Raw genomic sequence first — 19,286 nt, forward strand, 5'->3', positions numbered from 1 at the left:
TTGCCCCTGACATGAAGTGTGCACACTCATGGCTGCTGAGAGCTACCATGGGCCCCTGGACAAAAATTTCATCTGCTTTCCCTCCCCATATGAAGAAAAAGAATGTGCTGTCAAGTTTCAACCAACTCATGGTGACTGCAGCCATGGGGTATTCAAGGCAAGAGATGAGCAGGAATGATTTGCTGTTGCCTTTCTCCATGTAGCGGACCCACCACCATCTAAAATAAATAGCATAAGAAAACAAATAACTTAGCTTTCTGTTATGGAATATTAATTAAAATAAGATATAGTGCAATAAGGAAGACTTTCCAGCTAAGGGCCTAGCCAGAACACTCAAGCATACTCTCAGTTAAATACAGGTGAGACACAAGTTAGCTGTGAATAAGCCCCATTGAATAAAGTGAAACATCTATATCTCAAAAAGCACTAATCTGAAAAAATGCTTTAAAAATATTTCCGCTAACCCCCCAAAGCAAACAAAAATCCAAACTCACAGGAACATGAAGATGCTGAAAGAGGGAAGGAACATAAGAACATAAGAACATAAGCAAAGCCATGTTGGATCAGGCCAGTGGCCCATCCAGTCCAACATTCTGTCACACACAGTGGCTAGAAATCCAGTGCCATCTAAAGGACTGTCAGTGAGGCCAGGAAGATGTGAAAAGTCAGTTTTATCCTATGGGGAGGCAGGTGGATTGAATCTCCATGTCTTCCTGTACCTGCCCTCACTTTAGAAAGAGATTTTAGTCCCCAGATGCTAAAATCCAACTAGCTTCAGCTCCCCCTCCCTTCTCTTCCCCTCCTGCTGCTGCTGTCTCCATAGAGAGAAAAAAAGAAAACAGGACTGGGGACAGATTGGCAATTGAAATGACCCTAGAAATAATTTCCAGAGTGGCCCAATCCATAATCCTGATCCGGGTTGAAGATACAGATCAAAGGGTACAGAATCGACAAGATCTTTGGGGGGAAATCCTAAGCAGGACTCCTTAGAAGTAGGAAACATTTTATGCAATGGGGTTTAATTCTATTTCACTTGCATCTGTGCTTTTAAAAAAATTAATATATACCAGACCTCATACCAGAGGTCTTTATAGTACCATGCTGTTTGCCATGCTGTCCAGCCTGGTGCTTCTGAGAATCCCACCAGCAGGAAATAAAAGCAACAGCTACCCCACAAGATTGACAATGGCCGTTTCCACACACGTTGAATAATGCACTTTCAATGCACTTTAGTTATCCTTTAGAAGTGGATTTTTTGTTCCACACATGGAAAATCCGTTATAAATGTGCACTAAAGCGTATTGAAAGTGGATTATCCAACGTGTGTGGAAACGGCCAATGATTGTCATTCAAGAGTATCCTGCCTCTGAACATGTAGGTTCTATTTGGACATTATAGCTGAAGGCCACTCGTGGACCTGTCTGCCTCCACAAATCCTTCTAATCCCCTTTTAAATACTTCTAAACTGGAGGCTGTTGCTTCTTACAGTAGTTCATTCAAATAATTGATTATGCAGCACGTGATGCGGTACTTCCTTTTGGCTATCCTCCTGACTCTCAAGTTAACTGACAGTGAGGCAGAAAAAAACCCTCACATCATTCAGCAGTTCATGATGAGCCTCCATATTTACATGGCTTATCTATCGATATAAGCCTTCATAGTTTAAAAGGAGCACAGGCAGCTTTCCTCACCACTTTCTGCCCATTTCCAGGAAATACAAAGAAAAAGACATGCTCATGCTACATGGCTGGTAAACATCAGGACTTGGAAAAAATGGCTTTTTTGAGGCAGAGTGGGTTTTGTTATTGCAACTTTTGTGTTACTGATTAGGAGAATCAAGGTAATGATTCAAAACAGTGATTTCTTTATATATCTTTGTCTTGGGAGTTTGGTTTTGCACACCCCTAATAGTCGCAAAAGGAACAGGAAAGCCTTCCTCTGAAAATTTCTAAACAAGGGGAGCCAGAGGCTCGAGGAAGTACACCAAAGGACACCAAAAGGTGTGAACCGTGCAAATTGTATTACCAATAATTAAACAAGTGCTACATAAACCATACATATATAGTTGTAAAGTGTTTGCACAAATAAGTTCAAAAACAAGTTCGTGTTAGTAGAATTTCGCCCTGTCTACTGGCAGGAAGACGTCCGTAAAGGGGCTGCTGTGCGCCAAGATGCTGCCAGGTATTGGATATCGTTTCCCTACAGATTTGAAACTTTATTTGAACTTCAAGGGCGGTAATTGTAAATGTAATGGCCTGAGGAAAGAGAATACTCTGAAACGAGTGAAGAAAGGAGGCCGGCACGGCTCGTTGCCTGACTTATTGCCTTTGTAGACTGCCGACGGTGTTGCTACCGTTACTCGACAGCATCTTGGTGCACAGCAGACATCTTCCTGCCAGTAGACAGGGCAAAATTCTACTAACATGAACTTGTTTTTGATCTTATTTGTGCGAACACTTTACAACTATATATGTATGGTTTATGTAGCACTTGTTTAATTATTGGTAATACAATTTGCACAGTTCACACCTTTTGGTGTCCTTTGGCATACACCCCTAATAGTAACTGTCATTCATTACTGCCTTTGTGCTGGCATTTCCTCCTGATACAACTACAGTTTAAATGGACCTTGTACTTTTTTCTAAAGCAGGGTTCCATTTACTCCTATGAGTGATTTATTAGCCTGGGATTAGTAAACAATAGAACAGTTTTCCATTACCTTTCCCTAGGAGCCATTGACAAGCAGGATAGAAAGTGGAAATTTCTGTCCTACTCACCAAGTACAGGATATTGCTACTGTTTGTGCCATGGTAAGTAAAGAACACATATAGATTAAATGGTCAGTTCTGCTTCTCTTGCATTTGTCAGATGCTGTCATCTGGGAAAAATAAGAACAGCTTAAGATGGTTTCCAATGATCAGATCATCTTAACATTTCCAAATTTCATAGAAAAGTGTGAGAGATGAGGCTAGGCTGTTTTCTGAGAGGTCCCTTCTGGCTTGTAATATTGGCACATGCATTGATTGTACTGTGGTCATGTACTGTCCTCCATTTTATCCCCACAACAACTCTGTGAGGTAGTTGAGGTTGAATGTGAGACTGGCCAAAGATCACCCCAGAAGTTTCCGTGGCGTGGCAGGGATTTGAACTTGGTTCTCCCAGATCCTAGTTCGGCATTCTATCCACCACATAATGCTGGCTCAATCTATAAACATGCCATTGAGAACAAGCAGTTAACATTAAAGAACTTCTGTGCATCTACCTGCCAAGCAATTGCTTTTAGTTCATGTAGTCTCACAGCATCCAATTAGGAGTTTCATCAAGAGTAGAGGATTAAAACTCAGAATGTCTGAGTGTGCATTCGCAAAGCCACTGGACAGACAAGATTCAGCTTATGCACAGCACATGCACAAAGCCACATGAACAGACAAGATTCAGCAGACCATATCTTGTCTCTGCATGTGGAAAATCTAATTTAACATGTCAAATTTGGAATAGAACATGGGGGACAGGCACATGTTTTATAATGCAGCAAAGCAATACAAGCTGGAAAAAAAATCACACACTGAATAAGACAATTATATCTTCAGAAACCTCACAAATGGGTGCCTATTTGTTTGCAAAGGCCCCTAGGTCTAAAATCTCCCCGGACATGGACAACTTAGATGTTAGAAGAAAGGCCTACACACCCCAGTAGCTTTGAGCCTTGAAGTCTCTTGTCAGAAAGCTTCACTAAATATGCCACATCTCTGATCTTTATAAATGACTAAAAAAAGTTGTTGTGACTAGTGACATTTTATATCCCCTTCTTTTTTATTTTATAAACTTTTCGTATATGACAAATATGTAGTGTAAAATATCTATTCATATAAAATATAGCTATATTTAGTGCCTTATAACCATTTATCAAGTCTAGCCATATCTGTCTCTCGATCGCCAGAGAAGAATTCTCTTTCATTATGCTCCTTTGTTTGCAACCTGCTGCCAAATTCATCTGTATGCATCATCTCCAGTAATATTGAGAGTTGTGTCTTCCATGATGCTTTGCCACTGCATGATAAAGCGCTCTATTTATATTAAAATGAAGAAGTTCCTAAGGGAGACATAGAACCGAATGAAACAACAAACAGAGCTTTAGAGACTGAATATAGGAAGCGACAGTGACAGCAAAATGGTTGCTCTTGTTACAGAATGGCCCAGAGGACTGTTGGAAGACTTATAGCAGGAGCCACAGTGACTTGAACTTGGCAGCTCTTACAGGCTTAAGAACTTGCCAAAAGAAAGATGTTTTACAGTACAGGAGCTAATCAAACAATTTCTCAGGACCTGCAAGGCTTGGCAGGGGTAGGTTGTCATAATATGTTGCTTGAGGGTGTAGTAAACATCCCACAGGGGCTAAGCTTAAATCATTAAGTAATTAACAGTGCATCCTTTTAAGCCCCTTGACTTCAGTGAGTGTAACTCTCCTTATGATTGTTCTGTAACACAGCAAACCTCAGGTACTTCCTCAGAAGTAAGCCCTACTGTGTTCAATGAGTCTCATTTCCTAATAAATGTTTAGGTTTACAAACAAATAGTGCAATCCTCAGCAGAGGTACACTCGTTTAAGCTCATTGGCTTAAATGGAGTTAGAAGGGTTTAACTCTGCCTAGGATTGCACTAGAACTTATATTAAGGACCCCATATGGATTATGTGCGTAAATACATTTTGGCATAAGAATGGATGGTTATTCTTGGGACATGAAAAGCAAGCATCTCTTCAGTGAAGAAGGATCCCAGCAAGTTACTGTGTCTTTCTCGTGTATATCAATGAATAATCCATTTCAATCTAAGGAAGACTTAGATGGGAGAAAGCCTGTAAACTCCTGACTGGAGTAGTAAGATAGAAGCCAGTGCAGAAGCTTTGGAGAGGAGGACTCTCAGATCTGGTGGAAAGCATCTTTTAAGTGTCCCTGGCCCTAGGGAGACCCACCTGGCGTCAACCAGGGCCAGGGCCTTTTCGGTCCTGGCCCTGGCCTGGTGGAATGCTTTGTCTTGAGAGACTAGGGCCCGGCAAGATTTCCTTGCATTTCGCTGGGCCTGTAAGACAGAGCTATTCCGCCAGGCATATGGCTGACGCCGGGCGGTGCCCCCCCCATGGAGGGGGGGTTTAAACCATCGCCCCTATGTGAACACAGATGCTGTTGCCACACTCATTACTACTGCATGTATTTGTTCTGGTAGAACCGCTGTGCGGTAGAACCGCTGTACCATTTAATGCTTTTAAATGTTTTTAAATGTACCATTTAATGCTTTTAAATGTTTTTAATGGTATGTGATATTTGTATTTTGTTATCCGCCCTGAGCCTGCGAAAGCGGGGAGGGTGGAATATAAATATAATAAATTAAATTAAATTAATTAAATTAACTTGTAGGTGCCTTTGGTGTCTAGGGTATTAAATTATAACTTGTACAAATAGAAAGTTGAATAGCCCATGAATAGAAAAGCCTGAAAGCAAGATGTTTTACATATAAAGTGTCTACTTTCTATGGCATAGTCTACCTCATAGAAGCAGCCAGCACTCCAGTAGACAGGGGAGATACCTGCCATGCAACATAGGGATCTGGGTCTCCCACATTGCACGTACTTAATCATTGGATAGAAGAAGCCAGACAAGAATGCTAGTCTAAAACAGGCCACGGTGGACGCATGATGCATTTGAGTCCAGTAAAACCTTAAAGACCTTAATGACTTTAAAGAACTACTGGACTCAAATCTTGTTCTACTGCAGATCAACCTGGCTACCCGCCTGAAACTGATACGTATGTGAGTGTTTCCTTTTCACACACATTAACAAAAGATAGTGTATGACTTCTGTGTGGAGGAAGTTAAGATTTTAAAGGTCATCTTTCACATCTATAATACATTTATCAAACACTGGCTCTTGGACTTTATTCACCCTTCTCCTTGTTAGTGGTGGAAAGTGCTATCAAGTCATGGCCAATTTATATCAGCTGCCTGTTGGAGTTTTCAAGGCAAGAGACTAACAGAGGTGGTTTTTCATTGACTGCCTCTGTATAGTGACCCTGGACTTTGTTGGTGGTCTCCCATCCAATTACTAACCAAGGTCGACCCTGCTTAGATTCTGAGATCTGATGAGGCCGGCTATCCTGGGCTATCCAGGGCAGCCCTTGTTATAAAATGTCTTTTTCATTATCTCTACAACAGGCATTAAATGGTGTTACGTTATCTATTGCCAAACATTGAAATTGTCTTTCAATGAATCTCCTCACAATCCATGTTTCTTGTTTGGATTTATTTTATTTATGTTACTTACAGTCTGCCTTTCTCACTGAGACTCAAGGCAGATTACATAGTTTGAATTAGTACAATCAATTTCAAGGATATTTCAATAAACAATGTAATGAGGTATATAGTGCAAATTGGCAAAGATTTACAAGCAGCAGAAATCCAATAAGGGGTAGAAGAAATGTTGAAACAGCATAAGCAATTCTAAGACAATTAAACAACATAGAACTAGCCAGTAGGATAATACTTCAACCAAGAGATAGTACATAGTAGTGAAGTCTATGGTCCCTATCTCCTTAGTAAATGTATCTCTTTGAGACCACTGGATGCCTTTATATGCATCTTAATATTACAGAATGGTGTCATATAGGTAGTTGGCCAGCAAAAAGCATGTTGACCAATGAGAAGTGTGTATGATTAATCTCAGGGGTGGTGACAAGGTTTCCAGCGCCCGCAGCCAGGTGCGCACGTACCACACTGTGTGATGATGCCACATGTGATGTCATCACAAAAGCGTGCACTGTGAGTCAGCCCCATTGCTGTGGCAGGTGGCAGGGATGGCACGCAGGTGGCCTTCCAGCTCTCCTGCTCGGTTGCCCTGTGCCACCACAGACGCCTGCCATGCCTGGCCCGCAGCTGCTGTGCCCGGCCGGGGGCATGTGCTGTCAGCGGTGGCATGGGGCGGGAGTGTTGGGAGGCTGCAGCAGCTGCGGCTTCCCATCCCTCCTGCTCAGCCACCAGCATTGCCACCACCAGCTCCATGGCGCGCGCCTCCACCCCCAGCGCCTCCTCCGGCGCCCCAGCGCTCGCGGCAACCACCTATCTGGCCTCAATGGGCACGCCAGCCCTGATTAATCTTTCCACAGAGAATTATGGTGATAGATTTCTGTGTACAGTGTTTCAACTAATCATTGCTCTATTTGGGGCTGCTTAGGAATTCCATATAAAGACAGAATGGGGCTCAGTTTCCTTGCCGATATAGAATAGTGCTGAGGGGTGGGGGCCAGCTCCACTGAACAGGGCCTGGGTATGTGCACAGACTGGGCCTCTTAGGCCCTCCAAACCTACCCGCCTCCTTGAGCAACATGGTGGCCGCCATGCCCACCTCCCCCCCCCCCACAGCTCACAACCTGGGCCCCCAAGCAAGTCTGGGGGGCCTGTGTTTACTAAGCTGTGCGAGAGAGTGTGTGACTTTGGGCAGTTCTAGACAATACATTTCTGCACATGCTCCTTGTAACAACAACAACAAACAATATTCGATTTATATACCGCCCTTCAAGACAACTTAACACCCACTCAGAGCGGTTTTCAAAGTATGTCATTATTGGTTATTGTGGATTTTCCAGGCTGTCATGATTATCCCCAGAACAAAACACCCTATGAGGTGGGTGGGGCTGAGAGAGCTCCTAGAGGCTGTGACTAAGGGGACGGCTTCTTTTTTAAAAAAAGGAGAGCTAAAAGGGGCTCAGAATGGCACCACAGTGGAGGGAAAGACTCCTGACCCCCCCCCCTCGCTGTTTTCTCACATGAAAACTGCATGTGAGGGGAGTTATTTTGCCGATTTTGCAGCTCCACATGAAAAACCAGTGCATAGATACTCCATAGAGCAGCAGTCAGCAAAGTGCCTCCCCCCATGTGCTGTTTTTGTGAAGGAAAACAACTTGAGGGGAAGGCAGGAGCTCTCCGTCCCCTTGCTGCACTGTTCTGAGCTTGTTTGAGCTCTCCTTTTTCAAAAAGAGGCAGTTCCCTGCAACTGTCATGTGACTGCAGTGAACATGTTAAAACCAGTGTGTGCCCATGCAGAATCATATGATTTAGAATCATATTTGCTGCTTGTCTTCTTGTGGTGTCAAATGCTAGCCCACCGTTTGCTGAGTAACTCTCACCTGCCTTTCTTGAAGTCCTTCCTCTGCCTGTTTTGCAAGTAATCATTTTAAATGCTTGTAAAATAGGGATGCTCTCCTCTACCTGCCTGAAAATTGACAGAGAGGATCCCTTGGGCAAGGGATACAGTCTGTAAGGTTTACATCCTAGTTGGATGGAGTGGGGAAGTTACAGCTAGAAATTGACAGCAGTGGAAACCAATAGAGAATCTGATTATATGTATTAACAAAAATAAACACAATTATTAAAGAATAAAATGAACGGAGTACAAACAAAATGTTGGTCCACACCCCTAGGCAGAGTAGACTGTAGTGCTAAATGAACCAATGGTTTAACTCTGTAAAAGGCAACTTCATATGTTCCTATGTTGAAGTGGCTCATGCAGAGGCATGTTACCAAATTTTGTGGCTATTCTCGGTCAGTTTCTCTGTACTTGAATGAAACCATGGTTATCTTTCCCTGACCTAGTTAACAAAATCCAATAGTAATATGGTTGTTAAAATGGTTGTTTTTACATCATTGCTTGTAAATGTCACTGCATCTCTAGAGAGCTGTTGTAGCATAGTGGTTAAGTAGTTGGGTTGCAAAGCAGCATTCTGCTGATTTGAATCCTACTACTGCCATGAGTGCAGCAGGTGGCCATGGGTAAGCCACTCCTCTCAGCCCCAGCTCCTTAGCTGTATTGTGGGACTATAACACTGGCTTTGTTCACTGCTTTGAGTGGGGCACTTATTTATTTAGAAGCAATGTATATAAGCACAGTTATCATTACTACTAGTCAGGGCTTTTTTCTGGGAAAAGAGGTGGTGGAACTCAGTGGGTTGCCCTCAGAAAAAATGGTCACATGTGGCGGGGCCACTGGCCAGGTGACCATTTTCAAGAGTTTCCGGAACTCCATTCCACCGCGTTCCAGCTGAAAAAAAGCCTTGCTACTACTCATGGAAAGCCTCAGTTCCACCAGAGCATCCTTAGACCAAAATAATGAGAAGTAGCTAACATACTCAGAAGACAAAATGAAAGTGCATTTATTAAAACACATGTTTGGCCTTCTCCCTCATGTACCTACCTGTTCACTCCAGACATATTCAGAGACCCTACTCTGGGTGGCCATGACAAGAATCTAGACAGGTGGCAACCCGAGAAAGGGCCCTCTTGTTCAGTGTGCCAGAACTTTGGAACTCACTCCTCAATGAGATTCAACCATCTCCCTCTGTTATTGTCTTCCACCAGGAGGGGAAGCCTTATTCGTTTTTTGGTTTTGGACATACCCCAATAACTATTATTGGCCCTCCTTCCTTATTGTGTTCTTATGTGTGTTTGTCTGTTTATAAGTTGTTATTGAATTGTTTGCTTTATATATATACTTTATTTTAAAGGCTGTTTAAATGTTGAAATGTCTTCATGTTTTGAGGTTTGCTGCCTTGGGACCCTATTTGGGTGGAAAGGCAGCGCAGAAATGTTTTAAAGAAATCAAAATAAATTTATATTAGAAATGCAGTTTTGTTTCTTTTAGTTGCAAAGTACAAATCTTCTTTGTCAGAATGCTGAATCGTCATGACTTTAAGAATCATTCACTGAGAGCCAGAGTGGTGGAGTGGTTAGAGTATTGGATCTGGGAGATCCAGCTTCAAATTCCCACTCTGCCCGCCGTGGAAGCTTGGTGGGTGACCTTTGGCTGATCACACACTCTCAGCCTACCCTACCTCCCAGGATTGTTGTGAGGAAAAATTACATAAGCTGCCTTGGGTCACTTTTGGGAGAAAGGTAGGGTACAGCTCCTGACTCCCATGGCATTTGTCCATACAGGTCCCATGATTTCCTGCATAGCCTTTTACTGGTTACAGAGGATCCTTTCCTCCCCCTTTTATCAGTAGAAAAGGAGGTTGGATCCATGCCACTGTCCTCCCCCCTCCTTTTTGGTGAGGACAGTCTAGTCATCTGTTCATGCATCTGAATGTGTCCATGGTCACTAGATGTATCTCACTGGATGGATCACTATAAGGTGACCTATACAGTTCAGTCCTAAGCATAGTTATACTCTTCTAAGCCTATTCAAATCAATAGGCTCTGAAATATTTAACTCTGCTTAGGGTTGCACTATAAATGACTGAAACATTCTATATACTTTTACACTGAGCAAGAGAGATTTCTTCTTTTTACTCTTTTGTTCCTTTGAAGGAAATGTGGACACGTTTTTGCATTAATGATAAAAAATGTAATGTTTTTTGCATGGGAGGTCAACAGGTAAACATAGCATACATGATGACAAGCCAAATTTGTCTTTGCAGTGTAAGTAAGCACCATAAGAAATTAAGGTGCAAAAACATGCCCGATGTAATTGTTGCATACTTATTAGAAGCTTTCTGTATCCAGAATCTCTTGGTATTGGTTGCTAATGATAATGTGCATACTTAAGGGGAAAGTGTAATTAGCAACTGTGTAGTTCATTCAGTAAACATTTCTTTGCTGTTTGATGTGACTGAACCCTGCGTCACATATAATTTTACACTTTTATCCTACCAAGCAACTGACAGGTCTCTAATGTCGGTCTCGAAGCTTTTGCTCAGCTTGAACTTTGCTTCATAGAGGTCATTTTCTTGCCACTTGGGAAAAGGAGCCACGTCCGTTAAATCCCACAGAGTCGATAGATACGATAATAGCTTTAGGCACATTTTCTTAGAATCGGGAGGGGGAAGGAGTGGAAAATAGACAATTTCAATACGTGTAAAGCTATATACTATCTCCAGTCCACAGAATATATACGCAAATTTTCTAGGAGCAAATTTCACTTGATTCTATTTATTTGTTTTACCTCCTGCCTTTAATAATAGCATCCATTGCTTATTTTTCAATATAATTGTTAAGGGCAAAAAAGATTCTAAGAGGGACCAGGAAATAAAATGAAATGAGAGAATTGAATTGGTCAGAGAAATCTGTTCTGGAGTTAGATAGTGATTACCTATCCCCGAGTCCTGCACACAACGCCAAACTGAGAGAGATATTAAAAATGTTGATATCCAGCCTGGTTTCAGTGATATGAGCAATCACATTAAAAATGAGCACATACGCAAAGGCTTAGGGGTCTAAGCAACAATATTCAGTATATGTATTATAAACAGAGATCGGGAGCCTCTATGAATCTGTTAGCAAAAAGTATGAGTGTATATGCTTTCTTTCTGCAAACTTAGATTTCTCAATAAGGGCTTATCAAAACAAGCTTATATGCATGTCTGTCAAGATAATTAACAGATGACGCGCCTGTAGCAGATGTCTGAGAAGGAGATAAGTAGCAAAGGGCATTTTCTTCTGTTGATATGACCCCAAAGGAGGTGGAGGAAATGAATATTAAAATTGTGTGGATAGTTTAATACTGTGCACAAATTCCTGTATTTAAACCCCCCCATAAAACTGTCAAAATGGGAAACAATATTGTTCACAATCTGTATTTTTCTTTCTTCATGGTCTCTGATTCCCTTCTTCCCACCACCTTCTTAGTATATTTCTTATGCAAAGGAATGAATCTTGAAAGTAAAGTATCCCCTCCAGCAAAATATTTTAGCCATTTACCTTGGAGAGTTCTACTGCTCAGGGAAAAGCCAAATGCCTGAAACACCTTCAAATTCAATAGGTTGTGAGATCTCCCTTCAAATGATCTTTCTAAACATATTAGTTCAATAGCTCAGTAGTCACCATGCATGTGATCTGCAGAGGACAGCTCAGAGTTCCTATAATCCTCCTCTTTAAAATGCCAAATATTTTCCAAATATGTAATTTACAGCTTCATCATATTTAGGCATATTTGGTTGTACTTCGGGAGGGGAAACAATTTCAACAATTTTGACAGGGGCAACTGCTTAATGATTACTGTGAGAATTCATTTTTTAAAAAAATGTCTGCAGTTTTCTTCTTTTATTTCCTCTGAGGAACCCAGGGTTCTCCCCTCCCTTGTACTTCTCCATTCCTTCATTTTATCTTTACAGCAGAGGTAGCTTGGGCTGAAAGCTAGAGTGAATGGTCCAAGATCATCCAATGAGTTTCACTTTTGAGTGGGGATTTGAAACCCAATCTTCCCAATCCTGGTCCAACACTATTAAATAGTACACCACTCTAGCCACTTTGCCGTGTATTGCTGCTATTAAAAGCATAGGAGCAGGGGCAGTCAGAAGAACAAATTGGCAATCTGAATAGAGAAAATATGAGTGTTTATGGAGGGAGGGCATTCATAAAAGTGAAATGGAGATTTTTAATAGGCAAAGATGAAAGGGAGAAGGACATGGAAGCATATAATACCCAGCCAGGAATCATTTGCCTGTGTGTGATACTCATAATAAGGCATGACAAATATACAGAAGCATCTGTCTTTCAGTGAAAGGTCAAGGGCCTAAGGCCAAAAAAAAAAAATCAAAGTGGAAAGCATATCAGTCCTTGGTAGAAGGGCACAACTAGAACCTGGCATGGGATTCTGATGCCTCACCAGATGCTTCATTCATTTATGTACCAGGAGGGACATTCTTCCATTCCTTGCTTTTCGAATGACAAGCTACAGGAGAGATGCCAAGCCTCTTAAAGGCCCTTCTCCCATCATGACAAAGACTAAGTCCTTCTTTCTCTCTCTGTGGGAGAGCAGAATACACAGAGGTTAATGCCTCCCCTTGACTCAGTTCCCATTCTACACCTTGACTATATACCTTTATTTTTAAAGGCAAAAAGAAGACAGTGATTGAAATGTTTGCAACTGCTTGGCAGTGCTCGGAGAAACAAGGCTAAAATGGCGGAGACTGCACATTCTCCAAGTTTTGTGCTAGGGTTGTTCAGACTGTTGACAGTGACCCTACTAAAACTACGGTGCAAGTTTACTTTTTAAAAATGTGCCACATTGTACGGGGCCATAACTGCAACTTGTGTGTGGTGGGGCGAGGAGGAATTGAACAAGTCTTTCTCTGAATAAGTCATCCTCCCTAGACAGAAAGATGATGATCCTATTCTTGAAATGTGGTTCTTGCCAGTGTTTAATAGGTTTATCTGCCAACCAGTGAATGAGATCATGTTTAGTCACATCAGTCATGTCAGGCCTGTTAATGAGAGCAGCCAAGTGGAAAGGCTGTGCTCTGGAGCCAGAATACACAGTTCACAGAATTACAGAGAGATCTTTATTCATCGCTGAGGCAACGTTTGTGTAAAGCTCTGTAATTGGACGATTTTTGTGGGCAGGGCCGTGCTTTATTCTGGCTTTAGTGAAGGATCACCAACCAACAGAGCAGTCTTACACAGCCTTATAAGCCCATTGACTTCTATGGCTTTAGAAGGGGTGACGTTGCTTAGGAGTTGGACTACTCACGTGGCGCAAATAATCCCCACATGTCTCTAAGCAGTTTTGCCTAAGGAGCCAATGAAGCATTAATATTGTGCTCCAGAATACATTCTCAGCAACTGCAACACTTTATCCATTGTCAAAGAAGGGTTAGGGGATATTTGGTATTTATTTTACTGAGTCAAAGTATTCTAGAAGGTGCTGGATTATGATCAGAACAGAAAGTTAAAAGAGGGTCACAATAGCTGAAGAAATGGCTTACTGCTTATGAATGAAATATGCTTCTCTGTAGTTCATAGTATTTCCCTATAACTAGTCGGCAGTGGGTAAGAAAAAAGAAAAGTGAATGGTGAATTTTAGTAAGTTTGGTCTTGCCATGGGGCTGAGAAAAAGCTGGGTACCAGATGCAGCTTTGGGTAAATTCATTTTAAGAGGGCCTAAGTAACAGATATATTAAATAGGCCCACCTTGTCTGGGAGAGGTGAAATAATTGGAGGGGGGGGGAGGAGATTCATAGGAATGTTAATGAGCCTTGTATATGTATTTACGATTCAATTGAAAAATTGCATTTTAAGAGTATCAATATGTCTAATATTCAACATGTGAGTAGGGCTTTTTTTCAGCAGGAACGCAGTGGAACGGAACCTCTTGAAAATGATCACATGGCTGGTGGCCCCGCCCCCTGATCTCCAGACAGAGGGGAGTTTAGATTGCCCTCCGCACCGCTCAGCGGCGCGGAGGGCAATTTAAACTCCCCTCTGTCTGGAGATCAGGGGGGCGGGGCCACCAGCCATGTGACCATTTTCTCCTAGGGCAACCCACTGAGTTCCACCATCTCTTTTCCCAGAAAAAAAGCCCTGGTTGTGAGAATAAAATAGAGAAGACAATCTGTAAATGGCTTTGGATCCCCATTGTGAAGCAAGGTGGGGTATAAATGAAGTAAATAATAAATATGGTTGAAGATGGGGCAGAGAAAAGGTGGGTGAGTTGAGGAGAGAATGAAGCAGGGAGAGGTGTTGCCAGGAGGAAGGAAAGTGGTGGGGAGGGAGATACAGGGGGAAATGAGGTGCCCTATGCAAGTTTTTGCAAGTTCTTGCAGGTTCCTCACCATAAAACTGGACCTGGCCTAATGGCCACTACTGCGCAACTCAGCCAGACTTTTTCCAGGGAAAGGTTGCCAGGGGTAGGGAAGGAGGGAATACTGAAGACGGCAGGGAGATGTAAAGGTGGCTAGTGAGTGGGGAGGAGAGAAAGAGGCAGGAAAAGGAAAAATGCTGTAGGGGCTTTCAGAAGAGGAAATAGTGGAGGAAGGGAAAATGAGATGCCCCTGTAAGTCCCTGTGAGTCCCCCACTTGTCCATTTTATATTTCTCAGGACAGCTAGATGCTTAAGGTCTCCCAAGGAATTATCATTGTTGGTCTAAGACTTGATGGGATTACTAGTCTGCAAGTCCTTCCACCCTGTTCTTAAACACAAGTAGGAGTACGGTTGCCAAGAGAATCCAGTAGTTTGGGGGACTGTCTGGGAAAAAGGTTCCCAAAATACTGGACACCTTCTTGCTTCTTCAGGCTCCCAGCTTCCTTCAGCTGCATGGCACTAGCCCAGGCACCTGGGCAGCCTCCTAAAGCTGCACGGCCCTGACAGGACTAGCTAGCCAGCCTGGGCAGCTTCTGCAAGCCTCCAGTGGCTGCATGGCCCCAGCAAGAGCAGCCAGGCACCCAGGCAGCCTCCTGTGTCTGCATGCCTGCAGGAGCAGCCAGCCAGCCTGGGGGGGGGGATGCCGTGGTGTTCCTGCAGCTGCGCAACTCCAGCAGGAGTGGCCAACCAGCTTGGGTGCCTGGAAGTGCAACTGACATGGTGACATTACTTCCGTTAGTGATGTCATCATGCAAGCCGGGAGTGAGTGTGCACTGTGCATACATGCAAAATGTTTTTTTAAAAGGTTAAGTGCCGCTCCTGGTATTATTCCAGACCCCATCTGGGAACCCTAAGTAGAGGGAATAGGGTCATCAGCAATGGGCTGCACTCACTATATAAAGAGAGACATTTCCTTCTAGTGAGACTTCCTCACTTTTTGAGATCTCCCTCTCCCTTCTAAAGGGGTTATTGCTTATGAAGAGGGTGAGGACTTGGAATTCTCAGGTCCATTTGTTTGACTCAACTCATGTTATTTCAAATGAGTTTTTTTAAACCTAAGCCAGCGAACATGTTCAATTTCCAAGCCAAGTTCGAGAGAAAAACTAATATCAGGTATGAAATTATTTTTTCTTCTTCTTTGATATTTAAGAGTTCCATCATTAGTTTTCCAATTTATCCTCAGTTTTTTAAAAAAACATTCCTTTACTGTATTTGCTCCCACTCTACCTTTTGTGATTTGTGTGGTTATTAGTCCCCTACCAAGGCCATTTCCACACTGCTTACCTTGTTCCGGAAAACAGCAAAATCTCATGCGAAATCGCGCGAGAAGACGCTGTTATTGCGTCTTCTCGCGCAATAACAGCGTCTTCTCGTGTGATTTAGCGCGATAACAGCGTCTTCTTGCATGATTTCATGTGAGATTTCACTGTTTTCCAGAACAAGGTAAGCAGTGTGGAAACGGCCCAAGTGTAGCTCATACCAAGTGTCCTACTGCAATTTGTAATTTTGTTGCAGTGAATGGTGGCGAACCTACGTGAAGCGTCTTATACTGAGTCAAACCATTGCTCCTTCTAGCTCAGTACTGTCTACTCTGGCTGATAACAGATCTTCAGGATCATTATCTCATACCCCAACAGAGTTCTTCTCACTGGAGATTCCAAGGACTGAATCTGGGGCTTTCTGTATGTAAAAAAAGTACCCTACTGTTAAGCCAGAGACCCTTCCCCCACCATTCCTTTGTTAGATTAATAGCTCAAAGTGGTTGTGGTTCTAATAGGTATCCACAGAAGCTTGAAGGAAGTAACCTGTGCGAGGTGAAAGACTGGAGAAGGTACATGTAGGGATGCTCAAACCTCTGTCAGTTCAGCTCACATCCTGTTCACTGGTTGAGAATAGGGAGTTGATTTTTTGGAGATTGGTTCAATGTTTTGTAGATCCACTGATGGCTGTTGAGTTACAGTTAAGCAACCTGCCCAACGGCCAAATTTTTTCTTGACTATGCTATACAGTGCAATTGGATTTTCATGCATTTGCACTCTCAAACAGCCTGCTTGATTTCTGTCATTGCTGTAACTGTGTCACTCAGCAGGCAGTTGTTTAAACAGACAAAACATTCACAAATCATATAAATCAGTCATAAATAAATGTTGTGTTTTAGTAAACTGCTCTTCAGTGTTTGCTAACGGCTGCCAATGGGTTTGAATTTAAACCTGCCCAACAAGCATTTGTGACTGTTTGACAGAAACTGAACAGGCTGGGTGAACTGATCACCTTCAGTTATGGCAAGTTGAACAGTATTCAGAGCAAAATTCAGAGCATCCTTAGGCACGTGTTTATGTGTGTGTAAAGAAAGAGCAGGTCTGAGTTTGTTTTTAAACTATTCTGTACTACCATATTTCATCTGAAAGGAAGACAACCGTGAGTTATTTATTTGCTTAGTTGTACGCCGCCTTTCTTCCCAGTGGGGACCCACAGTATCTTGCATTGTTCTCCTCTCCTCCACTTTATTCTCACGTGAGGTACGCTGAGGGAGGGTGTCCTAAGGTCACCCAGCAAGTTTCCATGGTGGAGTGAAGATTTGAACCTCGGTATCCCTGATCCTTGTCCAACACTCTAACCACTACATCCTACTGAATGTAAGATGGCCCCCTTAAAAAAGAGTTTTATTACTATCAATACCTATTCCCTATTTTTCTTCACCTGATAAAAACCTAGTCTTTCTTTCAGGCAATTATGGTATGTTCATCAGGATTGTTTCATAGCATAAAGAATGGTTTTACAAAGTATATAATTTTTGCAAGTCAAAGATAGTCTGCAGGAACTGTTTGCCCCCCATCCTAAAATGAAGACACCAGGTAAAACGCATGAGTTAAAACTAGGGTTTAAACAATCTGAACTACATAAATAACTAAACTTACTCATTTGTATGGGTTCCCCAAGAAGCTACCTCATTGGATTTGCCAGCATTTGGGTAATCCACCCTGGCAGGTAGACCCCTCAAGCCCATCCACGGTGAACACATGTTGGTTCAGCAGAAATAGCTTTATTAGAATCTATGCAGTTCAGGTCTGGACTCCATCATGGAGTTTGGCAGAAGTGACAATTCAAATCAAGCAGTCTTTGTTAGAGTTGATTTTCCCGCACTCCAAATGACAGTTAAGGTTTTGGCACGCAAGCCTACAAGAGTTCTGTGAGAATCTATTCAGTTATGACTATGCATCAGGTATACAATACATAATTCCCAACATCTGGGAAAAGGAGTGAAAGCTGGCCTCTAGACACACCAAGGTCACAGCTAGCTGAGACTTGCATATTTCTCTAAGATAACTGGAGAGGCCCTTTCCGGGTCCCAAGGAAGTAACATCTGCAATATGGTTACAGATAATCAGAGGGAGTTACACATCAATTTAGTAATAATGCAGTATAGCTTCAGCATATTGTGGCACAAGCAATATAACAAACAGACAACCATGGCATGGCTGTACACAGACATGACACCCTGGCTCCCAGCTTAACATGGTCACAGGCCACACCTTTGATTTTTCCTAACTGACATCGAAGCATGCAGGGGAATGTTGCTCATTAATTCCATTTCCCCACAGTACACTGCAAGATTAAAAGTGCTGATGTACAGTACTGCAGGATTAAGCCCTTTCATCCTTCTGTGATCAGGCAGCTATCATGACTGGTTTGAATGTCTTCCTTGGGGTTCTTGCCAGTTTATTAAACAATAAGCCTCCCATCAGGATCAGGCCAGTTTGTATTACCCTCACCCCAGCAAATATACAAAGCAGGTGCAAAAGGTCCATCATCCCGGCCAATGATAAAGGAATACCAAAAATTCCTGCTCTTCTCCATAAGGATCTGCTAATCCCGTATTGTTGACACAGGGAGGGGAGAGTGGGAATCTCCACACCAAAAAGGGGGGGAGGGGACAGCTTTAAATACCCCTCAAATTCTCATTGCTTGTTCTGCAGAAGGCAGCCTTCCCTTTTTGCCCCCCACACTCAAAGTCTGGTGCTTCCAATTCTCTGAGTGGGATGTGTGCAGAGATCCCACTATTTGGGTAGCAATCAGCTAGAGCTGATTCAAACAAAATTAATCAACTCACAATGATAAAAAAGTTAATGAAATTATGTTCATCTTAAATCTTTGGTGCCTGCCTGAAAAATAAAGATCACACAAAGAAGGAACAAAAATAATTGTGAGTCAACTGAGGAAATAGCTTGATTTTTTTAAGAGAGAAAGAAGAAGGAATTGCAAGGAAACTTTTGTACTAGTGGGCAGGACAAAATTTGTTTGCATAACAGAAATAACATCTACTGGCATTGGGATTAGAGCAGAGTAGATAGAAACTGCATAACAGGAGGATAAGAATCGAGTTTGCCCAAAGGCCAGCATGGTGAAAAAGAAGACACTCAGTTGATTTTAACAGTTCTCAGGAAGGAATATATTGTAATCAATTTAAAAACAGCTTAGGGCTGACCGCGCCCCCTGCCACCAAACAAAAAAAACAAGCTAAAATAAACATCATGATAACATTTTGAAAAGCTCAAGAAGGGGAAAAGGCATGACTTCTGAAACTTGGAAGAATCGCAAGAGGACCAACCATGTGTAGGTTCATGTAGCCCTAAAAAGAGGGAGAGTTTTGTCAGAAACTAATCA

This window comes from Eublepharis macularius, chromosome 10 (genome assembly GCF_028583425.1).
Source record: "Eublepharis macularius isolate TG4126 chromosome 10, MPM_Emac_v1.0, whole genome shotgun sequence".
Classification (NCBI taxonomy): Eukaryota; Metazoa; Chordata; class Lepidosauria; order Squamata; family Eublepharidae; genus Eublepharis; species Eublepharis macularius.